This window comes from Prunus avium, chromosome 6 (assembly GCF_965620075.1).
Source record: "Prunus avium chromosome 6, drPruAviu1.hap1.1, whole genome shotgun sequence".
NCBI lineage: Eukaryota > Viridiplantae > Streptophyta > Magnoliopsida > Rosales > Rosaceae > Prunus > Prunus avium.
In genome coordinates this window covers 26,552,047-26,580,001 of record NC_142289.1, presented here as the reverse complement: position 1 = coordinate 26,580,001, position 27,955 = coordinate 26,552,047, and the positions used below count along the sequence as shown (strand labels likewise).

Below are 27,955 nucleotides of genomic sequence, written 5' to 3'. Positions count from 1 at the left end.
ATTCGAAGGTGGAACCATCTAACATATCTGACTTAGTGGGTGACTCAGGCTGTATTGGCTCAGGTGGTGCAGTAGGGATTTTATTGTAACTTGGTTGGACCACTTGTTTAGCTTTTCTTAATTCATTAATTTTAAAATCAATTAGGGCTTTGCTTACTCAGAAGACTTAAATCAGCCACTTGGGCGATATGAGTAGCAGACTTAGACTCAACTCCTTCAACTCTTTAAAAATCCTTTTAATCTAGTTCTTCTAGATTATAGGTCCTAGTCCCCTTCTGGTATCAGGGCAGTAAGAGTTGAAGGAGTTGAGTCTAAGTCTGCTACTCATATCGCCCAAGTGGCTGATTTAAGTCTTCTGACTAAGCAAGTTCCCCAGTTATTCCACACAGTTATCTTAAAGTTATCTGTTCCTTAGGGTCCCATCTCTCGAGAGTCTGAACCCAGAAGTCCAGGACCAAACAGTAAGTCCCAGAGAGAGGCCTGAGCGGTTGCGGCAGGAGATCGGTGAGAGAGAGAATGCCTTAGATTACAGGTACCTCTGAGTTAACCCTAGGAATTTCTGTAGAATCTTCTTTCTCTTGAGTCTTGTGTCAAATACTTGTAAGTATGAGTCGTCTATTTAGAACCAATTCAGTTAATTCTTCTAGTTCTAGAACCAGTTTGAGTCAAGTTCCAGACATAGTTAATGAAGAACAATTAGAATTTGAATCAACTAGTAGTGAGTTACACTGTAATGATTGGAATATACCTAAAGTCCCTAGTAAAGAAATTTATAAGCAAAAATGGTCAATTAATGCTTTTAAGTCAACTACACATATTAAGACAGTAGAACAAGTCTATGCCTTAGGTAAAGAACATGAAACATGCCAATTACTTAATCTCGAGTCAATTAAAAAGCATAAAAAAGAAGGTAATAATTTTCTGCATTTAGGTTTAGTCCAAGTCGCAGTGAAACCCTTAACTAAGTTAGGCCTTAAAGCAGCAATTCTTTTAAGTTTAAGAGATGCCAGATTTAACGATTTCCAAGATGGAGTATTAGGAATCATTGAGTCAAGTTTATGCCATGGACCAGTTCATTTTGATTGTTACCCAGATTTTACAGTAAGCCTAAGTGATCCCCATATATTAAAAGTTTTAACTTTAAATATTAAAACTCACGGTTATAATGTCTTACCAGGTACCCAACCTTTAGCTTTAATTTATAGAATCTATTACAAAGTTACAGGTACAAATATGAATTTCCAAGCCCTTAGTAAAAGCCCTAAGAATCAAACACTTTTAATCCAAAGTCATACGTCTAATGCTAATGTCACAGTTCCTCAAATGATTAGGTGGTCTGATGTCAGTTTACCCAAAGATTGGTTCTTAACTATTGAATGCCCCCCTAAGCCAATTCAACGTAGTCTAAATGATTTAGATTACATACAGCCTTAGTTAGACGGTACAGTTAAAATCAGTTTCAATAGGCCAATTAAATCCACAGTTCAATTAGAACAGTTACCTACGCCTAGTCAATCCTTCAAGTTCCCAGCAAGACATTCGTCTGCAGTGTCATCCTCAATTACAGAACGTGATTTAGAAGCCGATAAAGCCCTAATTGATTTTAAAATTAATGAATTAAGAAAAGCTAAACAAGTAGTCCAACCAAGTTACAATAAAATCCCTACTGCACCACCTTAGCCAATACAGCCTGAGTCACCCACTAAGTCAGATATGTTAGATGGTTCCACCTTCGAATTATATGATGCCCAATTAAGAGTTCTTAGTAAACCATTTAAAATCCAATGGTCAAAATTAGAGGCCCATTATTGTGCTCCTGAAAACAAGTTAAGGAAAGAAAATTATCACGTAACTTTCCCCAAAGACCAAAGAAAAATAATCTTTAATGGTTGGAAAGATTACATGAAAACCACTAACTCAGACACCTACTACCTAGACTATATAGAAAGTCATCATACATGTCAAAAAATAAAGACTTTAACCCAAGAAAAATGGGAAAAAGAAGACAACACCAAAGTCATCTCCACACATCCTCCCGTAGAAACAATAGTCATTAATCACAAGAATGCTAAAGTCATTGCTAGTCCTTACAAAATCCCAGAATCAAAAGATGCCAATAAAATGGTAATAGAACAAAATAATTACACCAACACAAGGCTAATAGTCATAGGAAAACAATTAGATAAAATAGAAACCAAAGTCGATAAGTTAATTCCCCAGGAAATTACTCTAAAGCTTAAGAAAGAAAAACCTTTAGTTAAATTTCAAGAGTTAAAATCGGAGTCTTCCCTTAAAGTTAACCCAACAATGAGAAAAATTGAAGAAATGTTCAAAGAGTTAACCCCGGTTAAGCCAAAGCCAAATAAAGATAAAGATAAAGGAAAAGAAGAAGAAACCTCAGTTAGAGTTTTACAATTTGAAGTTAACTCTGATAGTGAGTCAGCTATGTCTTTAGAGTCAGTTTCGAGTCAAGAGTCAGAAACTAGTAATATGTCTAAAATTGAACAAGCCTTTAGTAATCTCCAAGTTAACCAGGATTCTCAAAGTCATAAAGTTAGCAGGTTAACAGGAAAGGTCAACCCCACAAGCCTTACCAAAAATTGGTATCCTAAGCCTACGCCCCCAGATGTCCAGTTTGAAGAAAGAACCCAGAGTCAGTTTTCTGTATCTTCTGATAAGCTATACGAATGGAATATTGATGGCTTGTCCGAACAGGAGATACTTAACAAGTTACAGCATATGTCTATGGCAGCCAATAGTTATGCCACAAATCACCAGTTAAAACAGTCAAATAGTTTCCCTTTTAGAAACAGGTTTCACAGGAACACTTCGTTTCTGGTGGGATAAACACCTCACAGAAGAAGCCAAACTAAGTATAATCCATGCCTATAAAATAAATGAAGATGGTTTCCGTATCTTAGATGAACGCCTAGGAGCAGGAATAGAAGACGGAGTCAATGTCCTTTTATATACAATAATTGAGCACTTTATTGGTACGCCCAGTAGTACAACAACTAGAATACATGATCAGTTAAGTAATCTTCGATGCCCTAAGCTAATTAAGCGACTTTAGATGGTATAAAGATGTTTTCATTTCCAGAGTTATGTTAAGAGATGATAGTAATCAAGCCTTTTGGAAAGAAAAGTTTATTAATGGTCTTCCTAATCTATTTTCCCATAAGATTAGAATAGTCTTAAGCAATGAGTCCGGTCAAATTAATTACGATGAGTTAACCTATGGTAATATAATTAGTACAATTAACCAAGTCGGTATGAAAATGTGTGTAGATCTAAAAATAGGTAAATCAATCCAAGCCGACAGAAAAAATGCTAAGTACGAGTTAGGTAATTTCTGCGAACAGTATGGTCTAGCATCGGTCCCGCCATCTAGACAAGTCAAAAGAAGCCATGATAAACGCTTTAGTAAAAGTCGCCATTATTCCCGTAAAAGAAATTCTTTCAGAAATAATGATGAGTTTTATAGTAAAAGAAAGTTTACCCCTAGGAAAAGTAAATGGTCAAAAGGCTATTCAAAAGGTTACCGACAGAGTAAACAGGGTCAGAAAAAGACAGATAAAAGCAAAGTTAGATGTTACAAATGCAAAAAGCAAGGACATTATGCTAATGAGTGTAAAGTTAAAGACACAGTTAAGCAATTAAAATTAGCCTATGAAGATGAAGCCAAGTTAATTAAAGTCCTTGAGTTAGCCAATACTGAGTCAGACCCTATGTCCTCAGCCAGTTCACATGGTTACAGTTCAGACAGTTCCCAGTCTAGTGAACCAAAAGTCCAATTAGGATGTAAGGATATAAATGCTGTAGAATCTTAAGTAAATCAATCTGTGTTCTCACTAAGCAAGAAGAACAAGAAGAATTACTAATAGAGTTAATTAGTAAAATCCAGGATCCCGAGTTAAAATCCGAATACCTTAGAAAACTTAGAAAAGTCATAAGTCAAGAAGAGTCTAATTCTCCTACGCCTCCTAAGATAAGTCTTAATACCACCTTAGAAAGGTTTAGTAAAAAGAAAGAAGTTACCCTTCAGGATCTCCAGTTAGAAACCAAAACAATTAAGAAAGAAATTTTAGAGTTGAAACAAATAAGTCAAAAGTTACAAACTGAGAATTATGAAATTAAACAGGATCTAGTTAAGTTAATGGAATCTAGATCAGAGTCTAGTAATCCCTTTGGAAAGTCTAGTTCTGAGTCAGAACCTGAGTCGTCCGATAAAGAAGATAAAGTAATTAACTAATTAAACAAATTAATTTTAGGAAAAGGTATTCCAGAGTTAGTATTTTTATTAACGAATTTGAGTTAAATACAGTTGCCTTATTTGATTCAGGAGCCGATTTAAATTGTATACAGGAAGGTTTAGTTCCAACCCAGTATTACAAGAAGTCAAAAGAAGTTCTAGGAACAGCGTCCGGTAAAGCCTTGAAGTTAAAATATGAATTACCCAAAGCCCATGTTTGCCAGAATAAAATATGCTTTAAGACGTCCTTTGTCCTGATCCAGAATATCACGGATGAAGTAATTTTAGGATTACCTTTTATTTCACTACTTTATCCTTTCCAGGTAGAGTATGATGGAGTCACCTCAAGTCAATTAGGAGAAAATGTCAAATTTGAGTTTTTAACTAAACCAGAATTACACAGTCTTAAGTTACTCCAAAAGTTAGCAGTGTCTAAGTCAGTTAAATTAATTCAAAATAAAACAAAGCAAGTTAATTTCCTTAAAGAAGAAATCAAGTTTAAACGAGTAGAACAACAGTTAGCTGATAAGTCACTACAGTCACAAATTAGTAAATTTGAGGGAAAGTTAAAAAATGAAGTCTGTTCTGATATGCCCAATGCTTTTTGGCACCGAAAGCAGCATGTCGTTTCCCTACCTTATGTCAGGTCATTTAGTGAAAAGAATATTCCAACCAAAGCCCGTCCAATTCAAATGAGCCAAGAATTAATGGAATTATGCAAAGCCGAAGTCACGGATCTAGTCAACAAAGGAATAGTTAGAAAGAGTAAATCACCCTGGTCTTGTCCAGCCTTTTATGTTCAAAAAAATGCCGAGTTAGAAAGAGGAGCCCCCCGTCTAGTTATCAATTATAAGCCCCTTAATTTAGTTTTAGAATGGATTAGATACCCAATTCCTAATAAAAGAGATCTAGTTAACAGATTAGAAAAGGCAGTTATCTTTAGTAAATTTGATATGAAGAGTGGTTTTTGGCAAATTCAAATTAAGGAGTCAGATAGATATAAAACTGCTTTTGTAACTCCTTTCGGTCACTATGAATGGAATGTCATGCCTTTTGGATTAAAAAATGCGCCTAGTGAATTCCAGAATATAATGAATGAAATTTTTAATTCTTACAGTCACTTTTCCATAGTTTATATTGATGATGTTTTAATCTTTTCTGAGTCAATTGAGCAACACTGGAAACACCTGAGTAAATTTCTCCAGATAGTTAAGTCAAATGGTTTAGTCCTTTCTGCTAAGAAAATTAAGTTATTCCAAGTTAATATTAGGTTTTTAGGTTTCAACATCAGTCAATCTCGAATAAGCCCAATCAACCGAGTTATCCAGTTTGCTGATAAATTTCCAGATCAAATTCTAGAAAAGAGTCAACTACATAGATTTTTAGGATCTTTGAATTATGTTTCTGATTTCTATCAAAATTTAAGAAAGCTATGCAAGCCCCTGTTTGATCGTCTCCAGAGCAATCCTCCTGCCTGGACACCAAGTCATACAGAAATAGTTAAACAAATCAAAGTCCATGTCAAGTCACTTCCATGCCTTGGTATTCCTTCAGTTAATTCTTTTAAAATTGTTGAAACAGACGCCTCTGAGTCTGGTTATGGTGGTATTCTAAAGCAAAAAGTTAACCCTGAGTCTCCTGAGCAAATTGTCCGTTTTCATTCTGGAGTTTGGAGTCAATCTCAAGCTAATTACAGTACTATTAAAAAAGAGATTTTATCTATTGTATTATGCATAAGCAAATTTCAGGATGATTTACTAAATCAAAAAATTTTGGTCAGAGTTGATTGTAAGTCAGCAAAGCATGTTTTAGAAAAGGATGTTAAAAATATAGCTAGTAAGCAAATTTTTGCAAGATGGCAGGCCATTCTGAGTGTTTTTGATTTTGAGTTAGAATATTTGAGAGGCAGTGAAAACAGTATTCCAGATTTTCTTACAAGAGAGTTCCTGCAGGACAAACAAGCAGAATCATGTCCAGCAAAGAAAAAGACAAGGAAAATTTGCAGTATGGTCAACCCAGTCAGCCAAGCCAGAATCAGCCCAGAATCCTCCCAGCTTCTTTAATGCCAGTTAAGCAAGAGTCATCCTCCCAACTTATGCCATTTCCAGGTTATTCTCCAATTCCAATTAATAATAGGTTTAATCCTTTGAGCCATCCTTCTTTACGCCCTAATTATCAGTCAGCTTTAGTTTCACAGTTTGATCCTTTCATAGTTAACCCCTCTATTCCAATTCCTTCACAAAGACAAAGTCCAGTTAACAGGTCCAGATATGCCGCCAGAAGCCACACAAATCTTTTTGTTGTTGAATCTTACCTTGAAGGACTTAATGATCCAGCCAAAATAGCCAAGAAGTTCTTTCCTCCCAATCTCCATTATTTTCCGAGTCACCCTTCAAAATCAATCAAGTTTTACAGAGATATTCTTTACGAAACCCAGTCAATAGAAATTAGGCCAATCAAGGATAAGGAAACTGATGCCACTATTTTTCATTCTCTCTACACACGCCAAATCCTTATGCCTGATCAATGGAGTAAAAACCCTTATGATCAGTTACCCCTTCAAACAGATCCGCAATTAGGCCTTACTTATAATTATGGTGATTACATAGATGCCTGGTATACAATTTTTTATCATCAGCACCCAGATTTTAGCCATTCATGGTTTCTTAATTTTGATGCCAAATTCAAAGCCCAGTTTCCTTTCTGGTTTCTCCAAAGGTGGAACATTCATGGCCCCATTTGGGAAATTATCCCAGTTGAACTCCAAAATTCAGTTAATTATTTTAGTCAAAAGCACAAGTTAACTAAGCCAGAAAAGTTTTTCCCTATGCTCCTCCATTTTATGGCCAAATACAGAGTACCTTGGATTTTAAAATGGAATTACCAAGTTAATTGGGAATCAAGAGTTCTAAGCCGTCATTTTGCAGTCAAATGGTGGGACAAAGTGCAAATTCATAAAATCATTTTTCAAGTGAATACAGAGTTCCCTCCTCTTCAAGCACCAGTTAATCCAGTCAACATTGCCTCTCCTAGCAGCTCCAATGCCTCCCTCAAAGGGAAATCCAAAAAAAAAATTACAGAGTTAGCTGAGCAGATTCTTGCCCAAGTCACACAAATGAAAGATGATGATGCCAGCCCAAAGTCAGAATCTTCTTCCAGTCAACAGATGCCAAGCCAACCCTTCAGTCAAAAGCCGAAGCCTAGATGGTCAGACTATGTTCCCGACAGTCAAGACCCTTATGATCTGAACGAAGACTAAGCCTTTCAGTCAAAGTAGCCGAAAGCAAGATTTAAAGCAAGATGCCCCTGAGTTAAAGCAAAAGTTGCCTCAAGAGTCAAAAGATGCCCCGACATTTGAAAGTTAAAGTCTCTTCACCCAAAGACAAAACAAGTTTCACCTAAGTTAAAGTAGAAATTAATTCAAAAGTTATTTTGTCCTCTTTTGTATGCCAAGTCTTTAAGTAGAAGCCCCGAGTCATTTGTATCTCCAAGCTTAGCATAGTAAAGATTGTATCTTCTTTCAGTTTTCAAAGTTCTCTCAGTGTTGTAGACCTGAGGCAACTACAATAGTTGTGAGTGAGAGTGGAGTGTGAGTCTCCTGCGTGGCATTGCTTGCTTTCACTGAACTAAGATTTCTGTAAGTTTTTATTTTGTTTGACTAAGCTTCACCTAGTTAATATAAGTCAAGTTATTTTCAAAGTTTCATGCGAGGTCCTTTTGCAGTTTATTTAAATTACGATTATATTGGTTTATATCTTTATATTTTAATAGTGTGCATTTACTCCATTCTAAGTTTTTATTATCACTTGCTCTGATTCCTTAAAGCCTTCTTCTTCCTCCAAATTGAGTATCTAAGTCATCACCTCCATTAGATAAGTCTTCAAGTCATTAAATAATTAAGCCAAACAAAAGTCAAGTCTTCCGCCCAACTAGTTAAAAATCCTTTTTAATCTAGTTCTTCTAGATTATAGGTCCTAGTCCCCCTTCTGGTATATATATACCAGAAGGGGGACTAGGACCTATAATCTAGAAGAACTAGATTAAAAAGGATTTTTAACTAGTTATAGATGGAGACTTGACTTTAAGAGTTGGTTTGTGTATTTAATAATTTGAAGACTTTGAAGACTTGGAAGAGGAAATAGATTAGCTAGCTACGGAAGAGGGTAAAGAGTATGACCAAGTAATTGACTTGGAAAATGACTTGAGCAACTAAAAAATAAAAAATAAAGAAATAATGAATAAAATAGATTAATGAATGGATACAAATTGAAACTAATAAATTAATCATAAACTCAAAAGAAAATTAACGTAGGTGAATAAATTATATAAATAAAAAATTATGAGAGTACTAAATTTAATTAAAATGAGAATACAAATTAATGAAAATAATTGAATTAACATAAATTAAAATTTGAAGGACTATAAAGATAAACACAGAAAATAATATTTAATTGAAAATATTTTTGAACTGTGGAAGCTTTGAAAACAAAGTAAGAACTTACAGAAATCTTAGTTCAGTGAAAGCAAGCAATGCCACGCAGGACACTCACACTCCACTCTCACTCACAACTATTGTAGTTGCCTCAGGTCTACAAACTCTGAGAGAACTTTGAAAACTGGAAGAAACTTACAATGCCTATTGGACAAAGCTTGCCTCTTACAAATGAAAACCTTCTAACTTATAGACTTGGCTTACGAAAGAAGACAAAAAATCTTTTGAATTAACTGAAGTGAAAAACATTTAACTTTGAACTTTGTCGGGGCATCTTTGCTTTCGGCTACTTTGAATTGAAGGGCATGGGCATCTTTGAAAAAACCCTTAACTTGTCAGGGCATCTTTGACTGGAAGGAAAGGCATCTACTTTCACATGGGTGAAAGGACTTTAACTCTGCTTTCGGCTAATTTTACTTTGGCAGAGGCATCTTTGATTGGAAGGAAAGGCATCTGCTTTCACATGGGTGAAAGGACTTTAACTCTGCATTCGGCTACTTTAACTTTGGCAGAGGCATCTTTGACTTGGAAGGCTTCAATCTTCATAGAGATCATAAGGATCTTGATTGTCAAGCACGTAATCTGACCATCTAGGCTTGGGCTTCTAACTGAATTGCTGACTAGGCACTTGACTGGAAGAAGATTCTGACTTTGGACTAGCATCTTCATCTTTCATTTGAGAAACTTGGGCAAGGAGCTGCTGTGCTAATTCTGTTAATTCTTTCTTAGATTTTCCTTTAAGGGAGGCATTTGAACTGCTTGGAGAGGCTTCTTTGACTGTATTTGAGCTGCTTGGAGGCATCTGAATAGGCGGGTAATTTGCATTGACTTCATTGATAATTTTTCCTATAATAACTTTATCCCACCATTTTACGACATAATGACGGCTTAGGATCCTGGTGTCCCAATTAATCTGATAACTCCATTTTAGAATCCAGGGCACTCTGTATTTGGCATAGAAATGAAGGAGCATAGGGAAGAACTTTTCTTGCTTAGTTAATTGGTGCTTTTGACTAAAATAATTAATTGTGGGTCGGAGACCTTCTGGAATGATTTCCCAACAGGGGCCAATAATGTTCCACCATTGGAGAAACCAGCATGGAAAATAGGGCTTGAATTTGGCATCAAAGTTCATGAACCATGAATGAGTGAAATCCTCGTGCTGATGAAATAAAATTGTATACCAGGCATCAATGTAGTCACCATAATTATAAGTAATGCCTTATTGAAGTGGCAACTGGTCATAGGCATTTTTACTCCAATGTTCTGGCTTAATGACTTGGCGAATATAAAGGGAATGAAAAATTGTGGCTTCTGTTTCCTTGTCTTTAATAGGCCTAATGTCTACTGATTGGGTTTCATATAGAATATCCCTATAGAATTTTAATGACTTGGAGGGATGGCTTGGAAAATAATGCATATTTGGAGGAAAGAATTTCTTAGCTATTTTAATTGGGTCATTCAAATCTTCTAGATAATGCTCAACAACAAAAAGATGACTATTGCTTTTGGGAAAATACCTAGACCTTTGAATTGGGCTTTGAGGGCTTTGACTCTGAGAAGGCATAGGAGTATGAATAACAAAAGGGTCATATTGAGAAGTTAATGCTGCTTGATAATTAGGGCGTAGAGAAGGTTGGCTTAGAGGATTAAATCTATTATTAACTGGAATTGACATATAACCTGGAAAAGGCACAAGTTGGGCATTGGCTTCTGGTTTGGGCATCAGGGTTGCTGGCAGGACTCTGGGTTGACTCTGGCCTGGGCTTGGTTGGCTTGATTGACTGTATTGCATTATTTGCTTGTCTTTCTTTTCTCTTTCTTTACTTGGCCTTTTCTTCTTTATCGGATAATTCATTTTAGGAGTACATTTTGATTGTTATCCAGATTTTACTGTAAGCCTTAAATGAATTATCCGATAAAGAAGAAAAGGTCATTAGTTTAATTAAGCAAATTAATTTTAGAAAATGGTACTCCAGAGTTAGTATTTTTATTAATGAATTTGAATTAAATACAATTGCTTTATTTGATTCAAGAGCCGATTTGAATTGTATTCAGGAAGGTTTAATTCCAACCCAGGTCTACAAAAAGAAAAGAAAGACAAGTGTTAAGCTCATAATTTCATACATATACATGCCCAATTTACTTACTTCTTTTGCTTAGTTTCTTATAATTTTGAGTTATTTGCCTCCCTTTGTGTGTTTTGTAGGCCAAAAGAGCAAGAGAGCATAATTCATGCAATTCATGCATGTTAAGGCCTAATTTGGATGAAGAGAAGAAGAGCTTAAAGACAAACTCATTTTGGCTACAGCCCCCTGCCAGTCCAGTTCCGTAGGTCATATTGCAAGCTTTGTTTCAGCAACCTACATAGCTCGGATGAGGCAGCATTCTTCATGAAAGTTGTTTCAATGGGTGTGTACTATAACATATCCAAAATTCAGCCCCATTGGATAAATATGGAGTCCGTCACCTAGCAAACACAGAACCATGCTCAGGATGGATTTTGTCAGCGAGCAAACTGAGTTAGCAATTTGTTTCGGCCTTAACTTCCTCCTCCGAACTTGGATTGGGCCAATACTTGTGTGGTTGGATCATACACATTCTGAACTTCACAATGGACATCTTAAAGTCTTCATTTGATTCAGCCTAGCCCAAGTTGTAAGCCCTTGAAGTTGCTGGTCATGCTGACCTCAGGATGAGCTGGTTGGAAGCTTGGTCATGGTGAGCTAGGCATGAGCTATTGTAGCTGGTTGGAAGCTTGGTCATGGTGACATGAAGATGAGCTAGGGCTGCTGGTGGGATTTATTGCTGAAGTGCATCAACCAATTCAGATTTTATAATGCAAGTGTTGTATGCATTAGTGAAGTGCATCAACCAATTCATCTTTTATAATGCAAGTGTTGTATGCATTAGCCATATTGAATTCAGATTTATCACTCCCCTCTCCCTATAAATACCACATCCATTCCACATTCAAGACACAACAAATCCTGAGATTCACAACCCCCACAATTCACTCCAACCATCCTCAAACACTCTCACAATCCCAAACACTCCAACAATCACCAAAACAACTCCAGCAAACTTCTCTTCCATTTCCCTACGAATTTCATCTTCCTTAGCCATCACCACTCACTCAAACTCATCCCAAATCACCTCCATATCCTTCATACATCTTTCTAGAAGTGGGGAAGCTCTTGGAGAAGCATTAGAAGTGGAGAAGCACTTGGAGAAGCCTTGGACACCACAAGAACTTCAGAAAAAGGGTTTTTCTACTCTTATTGCATTCATTATGTTTTCTCATTTCTGTTCAAGTCTCTTTTCCATTATGAGTAGCTAAATCCATAACTAGGGCTTCGATGTAACCTAACATGAATATTCTGGGTTTATAAGTTTGGAGTTTCAAGTTTGATTCATGATTCATGTTCTTATTCATTATGCTTATAAGTTAACATGCTTGTTTGAATGATTGATCACCATTAGAACTTGTTTGTTAACTATCTTGGTTTGAATTAAGAGTATACACCATGCTTTAATTCGAATTGAACTATGAATAGGAAGAGTATGTATGGACATTCGACAACAGGGATTAGATACATACTTGGTTGTTTAAAATGTTCTTCTATGCTTAATGGGTTCCTAATGCTTAATTTTAGGTTAGACAACAAATGATCAAATTAGGGAATTAGGAACACAAGGTTATGACCAAACACCATGGCCTAATCATACTTTAGCTAGAATCAATCTTTGAATCTGAATTAGACTTGTTACTTGAATCTTTATAACCCAGAATTGAATTGTTATGGTGAATCGAATGCCCTAGTCTCCAAACCTGTGTTTTAACTTTCAAAACCACCCTTTGTTACTTTTGTTTACTTGCTTTCCGTTGCAATTTCAGTTTGTTCATTTCTTTCTATAATCACAAGCATTCTCACTTCAAAGTTCATTTTAATCTTGCTGCATTTGTTTTCAAACTCACTCTTGCTTTAAATTCTGTTTTAGATTTAACTTCCTAACTTCTTGAATTTGGTAATCTAAAGTACATAACTAATTTGAACTTCTCAGTCTTCGTGGGTACGACCTCGTACTTGTCTTGCTATACTACTAATTGCCCCGTACAATTGCGAGTTAACATATTATTAACAACAAATTTTGGCGCCGTTACCGGGGACTGAACGAAAGTTCTTCCCTGGTTATGTGCCCAAGGTTACCCTATTCTTTTTAGTGTTTCTAATTAATCTAATTTTCTGTTTCAGGTAGTTTATGTCTAAAAATCCATTACTTGAACAAGTGAGGTCTTCGTTCCAACGTTCTAGATCTTTGAACGCAGGACCATCATTGCAACCCAGACGAGTGACCTCTGAAATTCAGAATCGTCTAGAAAGGGAGTTGTCAACTGCAAAAGAGCAAGCTCTTGCTACATTTACAAGTCTTGCTCTCCACACTGAACTTCCCGGTTCTTCACTTTCAAATTCGGAAGCAAGTTCAGACCAAGAAGAAGAAGAAATGATGGCTGCCATTGAGTTCATGGGAGAACTTGATATCCCAACAATTCCAGCATCTCCTTCAAGCATTTTGCTGCCCACTGTAGCTCGAAATTATGAGCTTAAATCTTCTCATCTTAATATGCTGCCTTCCTTTTATGGTTTACCTAATGAAGATCCATTGACTCATATAAAGGATATTTTTAATGTTGTGAGTTCTTTTCCCTTGACAGGTGTGACAGAAGATCAACTTCGAATGAGAGTGTTTCCATACACTTTAAAGGATAAGGCGAAGTATTGGTTGAATTCTTTGAAGCCTGGTTCACTCACTACATGGTCTGCCATTCAAAAGAAGTTCCTGGAAAAATACTTCTCCACGCAAAAGACCGACATGCTTAGGGACAAGATCTTGTTATTTGCACAGCAAGATGATGAATCGTTTTGTGAAGCATGGGAGAAATTCAATGGGTTGCTCAACCAATGTCCTCATCATGGGATTCCATTGAAGCTTCAAATGCGTATGTTTTATAAAGGACTAACCCCTTCTAGTCATAATATAGTCACCAATTTTGCAGGTGGTTCTTTTAAAACCAAAACTCCAGAAGAAACGTACGAACTCTTTGAGGAGATAGCAATGGAGACCCAACATACGGATACAAGAGGTAAACGTGTTATTAGTGGTTCTAATGATGCTTCTAGTGTGCAGATTTCAAAACTGGAACAAAAGCTAGATGCTCTTCTTGCATTAAACTCAAGAAGCCCTCCGAAGGAAGTGTGTAGCATTTGTGAATCTCATGACCATGCTACCACAGCTTGTCCACTTGGGGCTGGATATCCAGAATTTGTGCAAGAGCAAGCTAAGTTGGTAAATTCCTACAACCAAGGTCCAAGAAATGATCCATACTCTCAAAGTTATAATCCAGGTTGGAGGAATCATCCAAACTTTTCATGGAGAAATACCCAGAATCAAGCAAATCCCCCTTCATTCCAAAGGCCACAACAATCATCATCATCATTGGAAGATATAGTGAAGCAGATGGCAATCAACCAATCCAATTTTCAGCAAACTACACAAGCTGCCATCTCCAAATTGGAAGTCCAATTAGGCCAAATAGCTGCTGAAATAACTCAAAGAGTGCCTGGGAAATGGCCAAGCCAAACTGAGATCAATCCAAAGAACCCAGAAGCCAAGGCCATTCATGTGCTCAGATCAGGTAAGATCATTGATAATAAAGATGATTCTAATCTTTCAAATGATGTTGTGATTGTAGAAGATAAAGACGAGGAGACCATGGCTACGGAAGGAGAACAACTCAAAACTTCTCAATCTGCTCCTAAGGCCAAATCAGATTCTCAGAAATCCGATCAATTCCAATTGCATAAAAGGGATGACAAATTTGTGCCACCACATCTTCAAGAAGATAGATACGTGCCACCCGCTCCATATGTTCCACAGATTCCATTTCCAGGCCGTCTTAAGAAAGCAAAGCAAGATAAGGCTTTTAAAGAGATTTATGATATTTTGAGTAAAGTTAATATCAATTTGCCTTTGCTTGATCTTATTGAACAGATTCCTGCATATGGAAAATTCATCAAGGACTTGAAAACTCACAAGCTCAATTTCGCTCCAAATGAAGGAGTAAAGCTCGACCAGAATGTAAGTGCTGTATTGCAAAGGAAGCTTCCACCAAAACTAGATGATCCTGGCAGCTTTGACATTCCCATTAACATTGGAGGCAAGAAGGTTGGAAGAGCCATGTTGGACTTGGGAGCAAGCATCAATGTTTTGCCATATTCAGTTTATCAAGAGCTTGGCTTAGAAGGGATGAAGAAGACTTCAATGCGACTTGAACTAGCTGATCATTCTATAAAATATCCAAAAGGTATTGTAGAAGATATTCTAGTTCAAGTTAATACAATAATTCTCCCTGCTGATTTTGTAGTGATGGACATGGAAGACAATCCAAATGGAGATCGTGTTGATCCCATTCTCCTAGGCAGACCATTCATGGCCACTGCAGACACAATCATCAAAGTGAAAGATAGCACCCTCTCCATGACTGTTTTGGGTGAAACTGTTGAATTTAAAATGCTTAATGCTCTATCTCAACCTTCTATCTCTCTTGATTCTTGCTTTTCAATTGATGTTGTGGATCATGAGGTTTCTTCCAAAATTTTGCAGAGAAAGTCTAATGATGCTCTAGAAGCTGTCTTAACACAAGAAGAGGAAGATCTTTGTGAACCGGAGTTCCAAGAAGTGGTGGCTGCCTTAGAAGTGTTTCCGCCATACCCACCATCCTTTAGGCCACCAATCGAGCCTCTTGGACCATCATCCACGAAATTGGAGCCATCCATTGTCATCCCACCAAAGCTAGAACTTAAACCTCTTCCCAATAATCTTAAATATACATATTTGGGTGCTAACGAAACTCTCCCTGTTATAATTGCTGCAGGTCTCTCCTCACATGAAGAAGAGAGCTTAATTAAAGTTCTAAAAGAGCATAAAACAGCCATTGGGTGGACCATAGCAGACATCAAAGGAATTAGTCCAACCATGTGCATGCACCGGATTTTAATGGAAGAAGACAGCAAACCATCTCGTGATGCCCAAAGGAGGCTAAATCCCAACATGAAAGAGGTGGTTAGAGCTGAAGTTTTAAAGCTACTCGATGTAGGAATCATCTACCCAATTTCAGATTCTAAGTGGGTGAGCCCTGTGCAAGTTGTTCCAAAGAAGTCCGGAATCACCGTTGTGAAGAATGAGAAGAATGAGCTAGTTCCTACACGAACTGTCACTGGTTGGAGAGTTTGCATTGATTACAGGAAGTTGAACACATCCACTAGAAAAGATCATTTCCCCTTACCTTTTATTGATCAAATGCTTGAACGTTTATCTGGCCATGCTTACTATTGTTTTCTTGATGGTTTTTCAGGTTATAATCAAATTCCCATTGCTCCGGAAGACCAAGAGAAAACCACATTCACATGCCCATTTGGTACGTTTGCTTATAGAAGGATGCCATTCGGTTTGTGCAATGCCCCAGCAACTTTCCAAAGATGCATGATGTCAATCTTTTCAGATATGGTGGAACGATTCATTGAGGTATTTATGGATGATTTTTCAGTTTTTGGTTCCTCTTTTGATAATTGTCTTCACCACTTGTCTCTAGTGCTTAAAAGATGCCAGGAAACAAATCTGATTTTGAATTGGGAGAAGTGTCACTTCATGGTGAGACAAGGCATTGTGCTAGGCCATGTGATTTCAAGCAAGGGAATCGAAGTGGATAAAGCCAAGATCGATCTCATCTCAAATCTTCCACCCCCTACCTCTGTTAAAGGAATTAGAAGCTTTCTAGGTCATGCTGGATTCTATAGAAGGTTCATCAAAAATTTCTCAAGCATTACAAGGCCATTGTGTAATCTCCTTGCTAAGGATGCTGTTTTTGAGTTTAATGAAGCTTGCATGGAAGCTTTTTCTACCTTGAAGAGGGAGCTAACTTCAGCCCCTATTATCATAGCTCCGGATTGGTCTTTACCATTTGAAATAATGTGTGATGCCTCTGACTTTGCTATTGGTGCAGTTTTAGGTCAAAAGAAGAACAAGCTGCCCCATGTGATTCATTATGCTAGCCGGACCTTGAATGATGCTCAAATCAACTACTCCACAACAGAGAAGGAGTTGCTTGCTGTGGTTTTTGCTTTAGAAAAATTTCGTTCTTACCTTGTTGGTTCTAAAGTAATTGTTTATTCTGACCATGCAGCCCTTAGATACTTGCTCACTAAGAAGGATGCCAAACCACGCTTGATTAGATGGATTCTCTTGCTGCAAGAATTCGATTTGGAGATTCGAGATAAGAAGGGATGTGAGAATGTGGTAGCTGATCATTTGAGCAGAATTGTGGTTGAAGAAAAAGGAGGAGCTGTGCTACCCTTGAATGAGACTTTCCCTGATGAACAACTATATGCTGCCCAAGTCAAAGAGCCATGGTATGCTGATTTTGTTAATTATCTTGCTTGTGGTGTTCTTAGAAATGATCTAACTTCTCAGGATAAGAAGAAGTTCTTTTCCATGGTGAAACATTATGTATGGGATGAACCTTTCTTATTCAAGCATTGCCCGGATCAACTCATCAGAAGATGTGTTCCAGAAGAAGAGCAAGAAAGCATACTTAGGCATAGCCACGAATTGGCCTGTGGAGGTCACTTTGGAGCTAAGAAAACAGCACTTAAAATTCTGCAATCTGGTTTCTTTTGGCCCACTCTATTTAAAGATGCATTTAATTTTTGTGTTAAGTGTGATAGGTGCCAAAGGATGGGGAACATAAGTCGCAGGAATGAAATGCCATTGAATAACATACTTGTTGTGGAGCTCTTCGATGTGTGGGGTATTGATTTCATGGGACCATTCCCATCTTCCTTTGGTTATACTTACATACTTGTTGTTGTTGATTATGTGTCTAAATGGGTGGAAGCCATAGCCACCAAAACCAATGATTATAAGGTGGTGCTGAAGTTCTTGAAGGATAATATTTTCACAAGGTTTGGTACTCCAAGGGCTGTCATTAGTGATGGAGGCAGCCACTTCTGTAACAAGCCATTCGAAGCACTCATGAAGAAGTACAACATCACCCATCGAGTCTCTACACCATATCATCCGCAAACTTCTGGTCAAGTGGAAATAAGCAATAGAGAAATTAAGCACATCCTGGAGAAGGTGGTGAACAATACAAGGAAAGATTGGGCAGCTAAGCTCAATGATTCATTATGGGCTTATAGGACTGCATATAAGACTCCCATTGGAATGAGCCCTTATCGTCTTGTGTTTGGGAAAGCTTGTCACTTGCCAATGGAGCTTGAACACAATGCTTTTTGGGCCATCAAGAAGTTAAATTTTGATCTAGACAAGGCAGGCCATGCAAGAAAGTTTCAGCTCAATGAATTGGAAGAAATTAGACATGAGTCTTATGAGAATGCAAAGCTTTACAAAGAACGAACCAAGAGTTACCATGACAGAAACATTCAACGGAAAGAGTTCTCCAAAGGTATGTCAGTTCTTTTGTTTAACTCACGTTTGCGTCTCTTTCCAGGAAAATTGAAGTCTAGATGGCAAGGCCCATTCACCGTGGTCAATGTTTCTCCCTATGGAGCTGTCGAGATTCAAAACCCTAAAGATGGCTCGACTTTCAAAGTAAATGGACAACGTTTAAAGCCATTCTATGAGGGAGTTTCAGCTGGCATCCAAACTGGCCATGTGGTAGATCAACTTCCCTTCGTACCATCAACTTAGCTGATTGCACAATGTCTTGCCAAGACAGTAACTAAGGCGCTTCTTGGGAGGCAACCCATGTGTTCAAGAAGAAGGTGCTTGGTAGCAATCGACCTAATCGCATCAAGGGGAAGCATTTCAATCCTTTCTCTTTACTTGTTTTGTTTTTATTTTTAAGTTTCTGTTCCTTTTTATAAATAAATAAATATAAAAATTAAAAAATAATAATAATAATAATAATTCATATAAGCTAACTTTTGGTAACCCCAGTGAGCACCTCCGTCAATACAGTGTCTAGGAGTTCTTTAGGCGACACCTTCGGTGTCTAAGAAGTTTGGGTTTTAAGCGGGACCATTGTGACCCCTCCAACCTTCCCGGATCCCCTGGCTGTGTTTTCTGAGGCCCTTAACTGGTCATCCATGAGTTGCTTATATATTCATTTATTTATTTTTATATTTTTCCTAAACCTTCTTCTAAACTTTTCCCTTTATCATTTGTTTGTTCTCAATCATCTTTTGTATGCTTTCACATTGAGGACAATGTTTAATTCAGGTCTGGGGGGAAGGTTTTCAAATTTCATTCATTTGTGTTTCAATTTTCGTTCATTTGTCACTAATTTTTTTTTTCTAAATGTCATACAATCGATGCTATGGAGCTGCCATTGAGGTTTTCATATCAGAATTTTGCACTTCACAAAGCTTTGGCTCTTAGAATTCTGGTGGCTAAAGTACCATGCTCAAATTCTTGAAGGAAAATAGTGGAGACTACCCTAGTGAGCTATATCGAGCCTAATTGCTTTCTTGAGAGGGTTTAAAGTGTTCTATTTCTCATCCATACTTATTTTCTTCAATTCACTCTAATTGATCTCATCATTTCATTTTGATCGAATACTAAGGATGATTCTCTTTTGCAGATATCATATGCTTGCTCTCATTCATGAATGAACTCATTGAAGTGATGCTAGGCTATGTGTGTATAACCATTCTATATGCTTTCTTTTCACCCTACCCATATGTGTGTTCCATTAGCCCTCTTGAAGCCAAACACTCAAAGCCTTTTCTTTTATCACCCTCATCATTTTCCCTACCTTTGTATCTCAATCTGAGATACTTAACCTCTTGTAGCCATACCCTATAACTTAGAAATATACCAAGGTGTGCCAAGATAAAGTTTGATGCAAGGAAGTTGCTGCCGTGTACCTAAATGAAATTTGGTGTGAATCTGTGCAATGAAGTTAATGAAGATGCAGATCAAATCAACGAAGATGAAAGTGTTTCGATTTGATCTAAGTGTGAAAAATAAAGTCCATGCCAGGTGATACCATGAAGTTTGCTGCCATGCCAATCTAAATCAATGATGCCTTGCAGATTAATGAAGCATGCAACCTTGGTATGTTCTTAAGTTATTTGTTTTTCCTTCCAATTCTTCCATTTCCCCTAAACCTTAGCCTTTCATTACAACATTCTGAAAGACCTAGCTGATCTTTGAGGATGTATTCATGGGTGCTGGTAAGTATGTGTGTATCTCTATTCTTAGTATTTAATTCCTTTCATGAGATCTAACCAAATTTGTGCTTCTATTTCATACACTCACTTATGCTTTCTTGAGAGAATTAAAACATAGGTTCTGAGTGATTGAGTGTTATCTGTGAGAATTAGAGTCGAAGCATGTTCTCTATTCAAGGTTTGAGTGTGCTTGCTTTGAAACTGTGTGCCTTTGAGCTATAGCTTCCACTTGTACACACTGATTGATGACCTATCTTGGCAACTCTATGGTGTTGAAGGTATGACTAAAACTTTCTTTCATTTTCATTAGTTGATTTCAAAGTTGTTTTTCTAACCATTTTGTTTTGTAGAGTTAGAAAAACGTTTGTGGGTATCGTATCTGTTAAACCCTCAGGAGACACAACTCCTCCTACTAGGGATGCCAAGAGGTTTAAAGGCTTGTTGCATACGCTCAATGCAATCGAGTTACCTACGAAAGTGGTCTAGTTAACTTCTTGTTTTGTTTTTATCTTTGTTTCTCTTTTGTTTTGCTCGAGGACTAGCAAAATCTAAGTTTGGGGGTGTGTTAAGCTCATAATTTCATACATATACATGCCCAATTTACTTACTTCTTTTGCTTAGTTTCTTATAATTTTGAGTTATTTGCCTCCCTTTGTGTGTTTTGTAGGCCAAAAGAGCAAGAGAGCATAATTCATGCAATTCATGCATGTTAAGGCCTAATTTGGATGAAGAGAAGAAGAGCTTAAAGACAAACTCATTTTGGCTACAGCCCCCTGCCAGTCCAGTTCCGTAGGTCATATTGCAAGCTTTGTTTCAGCAACCTACATAGCTCGGATGAGGCAGCATTCTTCATGAAAGTTGTTTCAATGGGTGTGTACTATAACATATCCAAAATTCAGCCCCATTGGATAAATATGGAGTCCGTCACCTAGCAAACACAGAACCATGCTCAGGATGGATTTTGTCAGCGAGCAAACTGAGTTAGCAATTTGTTTCGGCCTTAACTTCCTCCTCCGAACTTGGATTGGGCCAATACTTGTGTGGTTGGATCATACACATTCTGAACTTCACAATGGACATCTTAAAGTCTTCATTTGATTCAGCCTAGCCCAAGTTGTAAGCCCTTGAAGTTGCTGGTCATGCTGACCTCAGGATGAGCTGGTTGGAAGCTTGGTCATGGTGAGCTAGGCATGAGCTATTGTAGCTGGTTGGAAGCTTGGTCATGGTGACATGAAGATGAGCTAGGGCTGCTGGTGGGATTTATTGCTGAAGTGCATCAACCAATTCAGATTTTATAATGCAAGTGTTGTATGCATTAGTGAAGTGCATCAACCAATTCATCTTTTATAATGCAAGTGTTGTATGCATTAGCCATATTGAATTCAGATTTATCACTCCCCTCTCCCTATAAATACCACATCCATTCCACATTCAAGACACAACAAATCCTGAGATTCACAACCCCCACAATTCACTCCAACCATCCTCAAACACTCTCACAATCCCAAACACTCCAACAATCACCAAAACAACTCCAGCAAACTTCTCTTCCATTTCCCTACGAATTTCATCTTCCTTAGCCATCACCACTCACTCAAACTCATCCCAAATCACCTCCATATCCTTCATACATCTTTCTAGAAGTGGGGAAGCTCTTGGAGAAGCATTAGAAGTGGAGAAGCACTTGGAGAAGCCTTGGACACCACAAGAACTTCAGAAAAAGGGTTTTTCTACTCTTATTGCATTCATTATGTTTTCTCATTTCTGTTCAAGTCTCTTTTCCATTATGAGTAGCTAAATCCATAACTAGGGCTTCGATGTAACCTAACATGAATATTCTGGGTTTATAAGTTTGGAGTTTCAAGTTTGATTCATGATTCATGTTCTTATTCATTATGCTTATAAGTTAACATGCTTGTTTGAATGATTGATCACCATTAGAACTTGTTTGTTAACTATCTTGGTTTGAATTAAGAGTATACACCATGCTTTAATTCGAACTGAACTATGAATAGGAAGAGTATGTATGGACATTCGACAACAGGGATTAGATACATACTTGGTTGTTTAAAATGTTCTTCTATGCTTAATGGGTTCCTAATGCTTAATTTTAGGTTAGACAACAAATGATCAAATTAGGGAATTAGGAACACAAGGTTAGGACCAAACACCATGGCCTAATCATACTTTAGCTAGAATCAATCTTTGAATCTGAATTAGACTTGTTACTTGAATCTTTATAACCCAGAATTGAATTGTTATGGTGAATCGAATGCCCTAGTCTCCAAACCTGTGTTTTAACTTTCAAAACCACCCTTTGTTACTTTTGTTTACTTGCTTTCCGTTGCAATTTCAGTTTGTTCATTTCTTTCTATAATCACAAGCATTCTCACTTCAAAGTTCATTTTAATCTTGCTGCATTTGTTTTCAAACTCACTCTTGCTTTAAATTCTGTTTTAGATTTAACTTCCTAACTTCTTGAATTTGGTAATCTAAAGTACATAACTAATTTGAACTTCTCAGTCTTCGTGGGTACGACCTCGTACTTGTCTTGCTATACTACTAATTGCCCCGTACAATTGCGAGTTAACATATTATTAACAACAACAAGCCATGTCAAGTAAAGAAAAAGAAAAGAAAGACAAGCAAATAATGCAATACAGTCAATCAAGCCAACCAAGCCCAGGCCAGAGTCAACCCAGAGTCCTGCCAGCAACCCTGATGCCCAAACCAGAAGCCAATGCCCAACTTGTGCCTTTTCCAGGTTATATGTCAATTCCAGTTAATAATAAATTTAATCCTCTAAGCCAACCTTCTCTACGCCCTAATTATCAAGCAGCATTAACTTCTCAATATGACCCTTTTGTTATTCATACTCCTATGCCTTCTCAGAGTCAAAGCCCTCAAAGCCCAATTCAAAGGTCTAGGTATTTTCCCAAAAGCAATAGTCATCTTTTTGTTGTTGAGCCTTATCTAGAAGATTTGAATGACCCAATTAAAATAGCTAAGAAATTCTTTCCTCCAAATATGCATTATTTTCCAAGCCATCCCTCCAAGTCATTAAAATTCTATAGGGATATTCTATATGAAACCCAATCAGTAGACATTAGGCCTATTAAAGACAAGGAAACAGAAGCCACAATTTTTCATTCCCTTTATATTCGCCAAGTCATTAAGCCAGAACATTGGAGTAAAAATGCATATGACCAGTTGCCACTTCAATAAGGCCTTACTTATAATTATGGTGACTACATTGATGCCTGGTATACAATTTTATTTCATCAGCACGAGGATTTCAGTCATTCATGGTTCATGAACTTTGATGCCAAATTCAAGCCCTATTTTCCATGCTGGTTTCTCCAATGGTGGAACATTATTGGCCCCTGTTGGGAAATCATTCCAGAAGGTCTCCGACCCACAATTAATTATTTTAGTCAAAAGCACCAATTAACTAAGCAAGAAAAGTTCTTCCCTATGCTCCTTCATTTCTATGCCAAATACAGAGTGCCCTGGATTCTAAAATGGAGTTATCAGATTAATTGGGACACCAGGATCCTAAGCCGTCATTATGTCGTAAAATGGTGGGATAAAGTTATTATAGGAAAAATTATCAATGAAGTCAATGCAAATTACCCGCCTATTCAGATGCCTCCAAGCAGCTCAAATACAGTCAAAGAAGCCTCTCCAAGCATTTCAAATGCCTCCCTTAAAGGAAAATCTAAGAAAGAATTAACAGAATTAGCACAGCAGCTCCTTGCCCAAGTTTCTCAAATGAAAGATGAAGATGCTAGTCCAAAGTCAGAATCTTCTTCCAGTCAAGTGCCTAGTCAGCAATTCAGTCAGAAGCCCAAGCCTAGATGGTCAGATTACGTGCCCGACAGTCAAGATCCTTATGATCTCTCTGAAGATTGAAGCCTTCCAAGTCAAAGATGCCTCTGCCAAAGTTAAAGTAGCCGAATGCAGAGTTAAAGTCCTTTCACCCATGTGAAAGCAGATGCCTTTCCTTCCAGTCAAAGATGCCCTGACAAGTTAAAGGTTTTTTCAAAGATGCCCATGCCCTTCAATTCAAAGTAGCCGAAAGCAAAGATGCCCCGACAAAGTTCAAAGTTAAATGTTTTTCACTTCAGTTAATTCAAAAGATTTTTTGTCTTCTTTCGTAAGCCAAGTCTATAAGTTAGAAGGTTTTCATTTGTAAGAGGCAAGCTTTGTCCAATAAGCATTGTAAGTTTCTTTCAGTTTTCAAAGTTCTCTCAGAGTTTGTAGACCTGAGGCAACTACAATAGTTGTGAGTGAGAGTGGAGTGTGAGTGTCCTGCGTGGCATTGCTTGCTTTCACTGAACTAAGATTTCTGTAAGTTCTTACTTTGTTTTCAAAGCTTCCACAGTTAATAATATTTTCAATTAAATATTATTTTCTGTGTTTATCTTTATAGTCCTTCAAATTTTAATTTATGTTAATTCAATTATTTTCATTAATTTGTATTCTCATTTTAATTAAATTTGGTACTCTCATAATTTTTTATTTATATAATTTATTCACCTACGTTAATTTTCTTTTGAGTTTATGATTAATTTATTAGTTTCAATTTGCATCCATTCATTAATCTATTTTATTCATTATTTCTTTATTTTTTATTTTTTAGTTGCTCAAGTCATCTTCCAAGTCAATTACTTGGTCATACTCTTTACCCTCTTCCGTAGCTAGCTAATCTATTTCCTCTTCCAAGTCTTCAAAGTCTTCAAATTATTAAATACACAAGCCAACTCTTAAATACACAAGCTAATCTATTAGATATCTATAACTAGTTAAAAATCCTTTTTAATCTAGTTCTTCTAAATTATAGGTCCTAGTCCCCCTTCTGGTATATATATATATATATAGTTATTCTCTTATCCAGATGTCTGCAAGTTATTATCGTGTAGATCATATTGTAAACAAGCAGGAAAACAGAGAGGGGTAGTACAAAAATACACGGCGTCCGCACGATAATAACGTCCGGATGTCCGCATAAGAGAATTTATATATATATATATATATATATATATATATATATATATATATAGAGAGAGAGAGAGAGAGAGAGAGAGAGAGAGAGAGAGAGAGGTTTAACTGTTAATACTTTGTAAAATCTTTGTAATGTTTGAACATATATGTTTGTAGAAAAGCATTAATTCTGCTTGGGTTGTTTTATGTATCTACCATTCTCCATGCACATTGTTCTTAGACTTACGATGACGAAGAGTAAGAGTTTTTTTTTTTTTTTTTCTCAGTAAATATGCATTCAATCAAGATACACACATATATGATTAATATATGTATATATCAGTAAAGCTAGAAGCCATTCATTTAACGTACGTACGTATATGCATAGTTTGAAGCAGTCATATCTATTAATTAAGGATGAAATGAAGAAAACTTACTATGTTCAGCACGACAGACCATGAATTAATCTGCAATATAATTAACTTTCAGTCTGGTACGTATGATCAGTTTGGTAATTCTTCAATCTCCAAACACAATATATGTCTGCTGACGTGACGATCGTCGGTGCTCCATCAAGAGCCTCCTGCATAACAATCCATATTCGGACGATGAAAATCAAAGAAGCAGTATATTATTATTTGCATTCTCAGCACAATTGAATTGATTCATGTTATAAGATGTCTCACAAAACCAGCTATTATACTCTTAAAAGTAAACACGCTCTAACTATGTCAATTTTGAAGAAAGAAATAGGATTTGAATCAATCACATATTGACCCAAAAAAAACAAAACTCAAACCCAGATAAGTCAAATAAGGTAGACAGACTGGACTGGTCTGGAACACCAATCTAGTCGGGCCATAGACATTTGCCCAGATAATTATTTTAGCCCAAAATAAATTGTTGGTCCATGTCTTTTCTTTTCTTGGCCCACAAAATTAATCAACACCCACCCAAAAGTTTGACTACTAATGGGAATAAAAAAAACAAAACGAAAATGATTTGCACTTTACAAATATAGAAAATAATTCATATACCAATTATTAATTTATTTATTTATTAAAATAAAACCTATTAATATTTAAAGAAAATAGAGGACAATAATTAGTAGCATGAATATTACCAAGTATTGTTGTTGTAACTTCTGGAGCTATGAGAAGATATTTGTTTGTTGTAACGTTATGGTTTGACCAAAATCCAAAGGCTCATACCTGACCATCCACTCAAACAACCAGTCATCTCACTCCACCATGCGATTGGTAGATGGTTGACCGTTCAGTAGGTTGTAGTGCAACTTCGTTGACCCTCTACCTGCTTTTTCTTTCTTTCTTCTTCTCCCTATATGTTATTACTATTTAAGCTTATATTCTCATAATTTGTGTTTCTTTCCATGACACTGATATAATATATAAATCCTATATTCTTGAGGGATTCCTCAAATAATTTCTTTTTATGTACACATTTTAAGGTTCTTTACGATTTATTTTTTTTCACCCATCCAAACTGTCTATTTTTCAAGTATTCATTCATTGATTATCCTTGCAAAAATCAGAAAAATTGAAAATCATTAAGGCATCTAGTAGGGACCAACAAAATAGACGAACACGATGCTTCAAGAAAAGACTATAATAATAACCATCTAATTGAGTGGTTAAATAGTTTCGGATTCAAGTAGTTTTTTATTGAGATGATCTTTGAGAGAATATCTAAAAATTAAACAGTTCGAATTATTAAAATACAATGCGTGATGAGACCTACCTCAACTGACGTCTATGTCCATAAAACACAGATAAAAGCGTATGACCTACCAATATTTTTTTTTGTTATGGGGTCAAGTATGACCTACCAATCTTAGTTAGAGCTTTTTAGTTCCTATGAATAGTCAGTATGTATAAATTGTTTGATTGTACTCTCTTTCTTAATTTATCATAAAATAAAAACGCGGTTTCTATCATTATTAAAATTAACTATTAATAAATATTAGGATTTTCCTGTCAGCAAACTGCAATACTATATCATCTATATATATAAAGCAAAAGGCAGAGAATGGTGAAACATTCAAAATACCAGAAAATGCCCTTAGTTAATGCAAACATTAAGAATTGAAATTATTAATTAAATGAGGATAATATGGTAAATTCACACTTTTTCATATTTTAAAAATAATAATAATAAAAATAAGATAATGGATCCTATTTTTATGGAATACAACTACCCATTATCTTTTTTAATTCTAAAATAAATTTAAATTTTTTAAAAAAAAGCCCGGAAGCGCATGCAAAGAGGCTAGTTATTAAGAAAAAGAAAAAACCAACATAGAAACAGAGAAAACAGAGGAAATAGAGGAAACAGAGTGCGCATTTGCTACAAAATTTGAGAACAAGGACACCCAAAAATCCATTATAAACTATGCAGAGGAAGCCAAACAAGCAAAAGCTACCCCATGCATAAACAACTCTACTGCAAAAAATACTTGAACATTTCACAAACTGGAACAACCGAGTTTCTTCACAAATGAAAGCAACAGACCATTTTTCTATACTATTTTTCGTTGTAGATTCCGAAACCATTTCATTTTACGAAGAACAAAATAAAAAAGAAGCTGAATGAAAGTTGTTGATGGCTTACCTTAAAGCTGTTTGGTGCCTGAGTTTGAGCCTTTTCGCATAAATGCCATTGCTCTATGAGCGCACAATGATCAAATGGGGTCATGAAAATCTTACTGACTCGAACAAAGATTAAAAATAAGGGTGAAACTTGAAAAAGGCAAAGAAGAAACTTCATGTAGTAGAAAGCTCTTTCAATATTTTTCAGTATCTCCCACATGCTATAAGCACCCCTGGGTTTTAGAGGGAAGGACACGTGCCATTCAGGTGTTGGTGGTGACAAGTTGCAGCACCCAATAACCAATGCAATGGCTGCACTGGGGCTTATAGTTGGGATGGGAGGGGTTTGTTTGTTTGGGATTGACCG

At 36.6% G+C, this 27,955-nt stretch overlaps 1 long non-coding RNA gene and 1 other non-coding gene across 3 annotated transcripts; both read right to left on the bottom strand.

Moving 5' to 3' along the window:
* Positions 1–603: 603 nt before the first annotated feature.
* Positions 604–27,955, bottom strand: LOC110765054 (uncharacterized). Of its 2 annotated transcripts, none has more exons than XR_015836277.1 (3): positions 27,611–27,953; positions 25,420–25,565; positions 604–1,816 (listed from the first exon to the last, which is right to left on the bottom strand). It is a non-coding gene; the product is annotated as an uncharacterized LOC110765054 (long non-coding RNA). The 2 variants fall into 2 exon arrangements; XR_015836278.1 differs by lacking the exon at positions 604–1,816 and adding an exon at positions 22,330–24,020 and having other exon boundaries at positions 27,611–27,955.
* LOC148293927 (small nucleolar RNA R71) lies at positions 13,620–13,726 on the bottom strand. The gene has a single exon (XR_015836861.1). It is a non-coding gene; the product is annotated as a small nucleolar RNA R71 (small nucleolar RNA).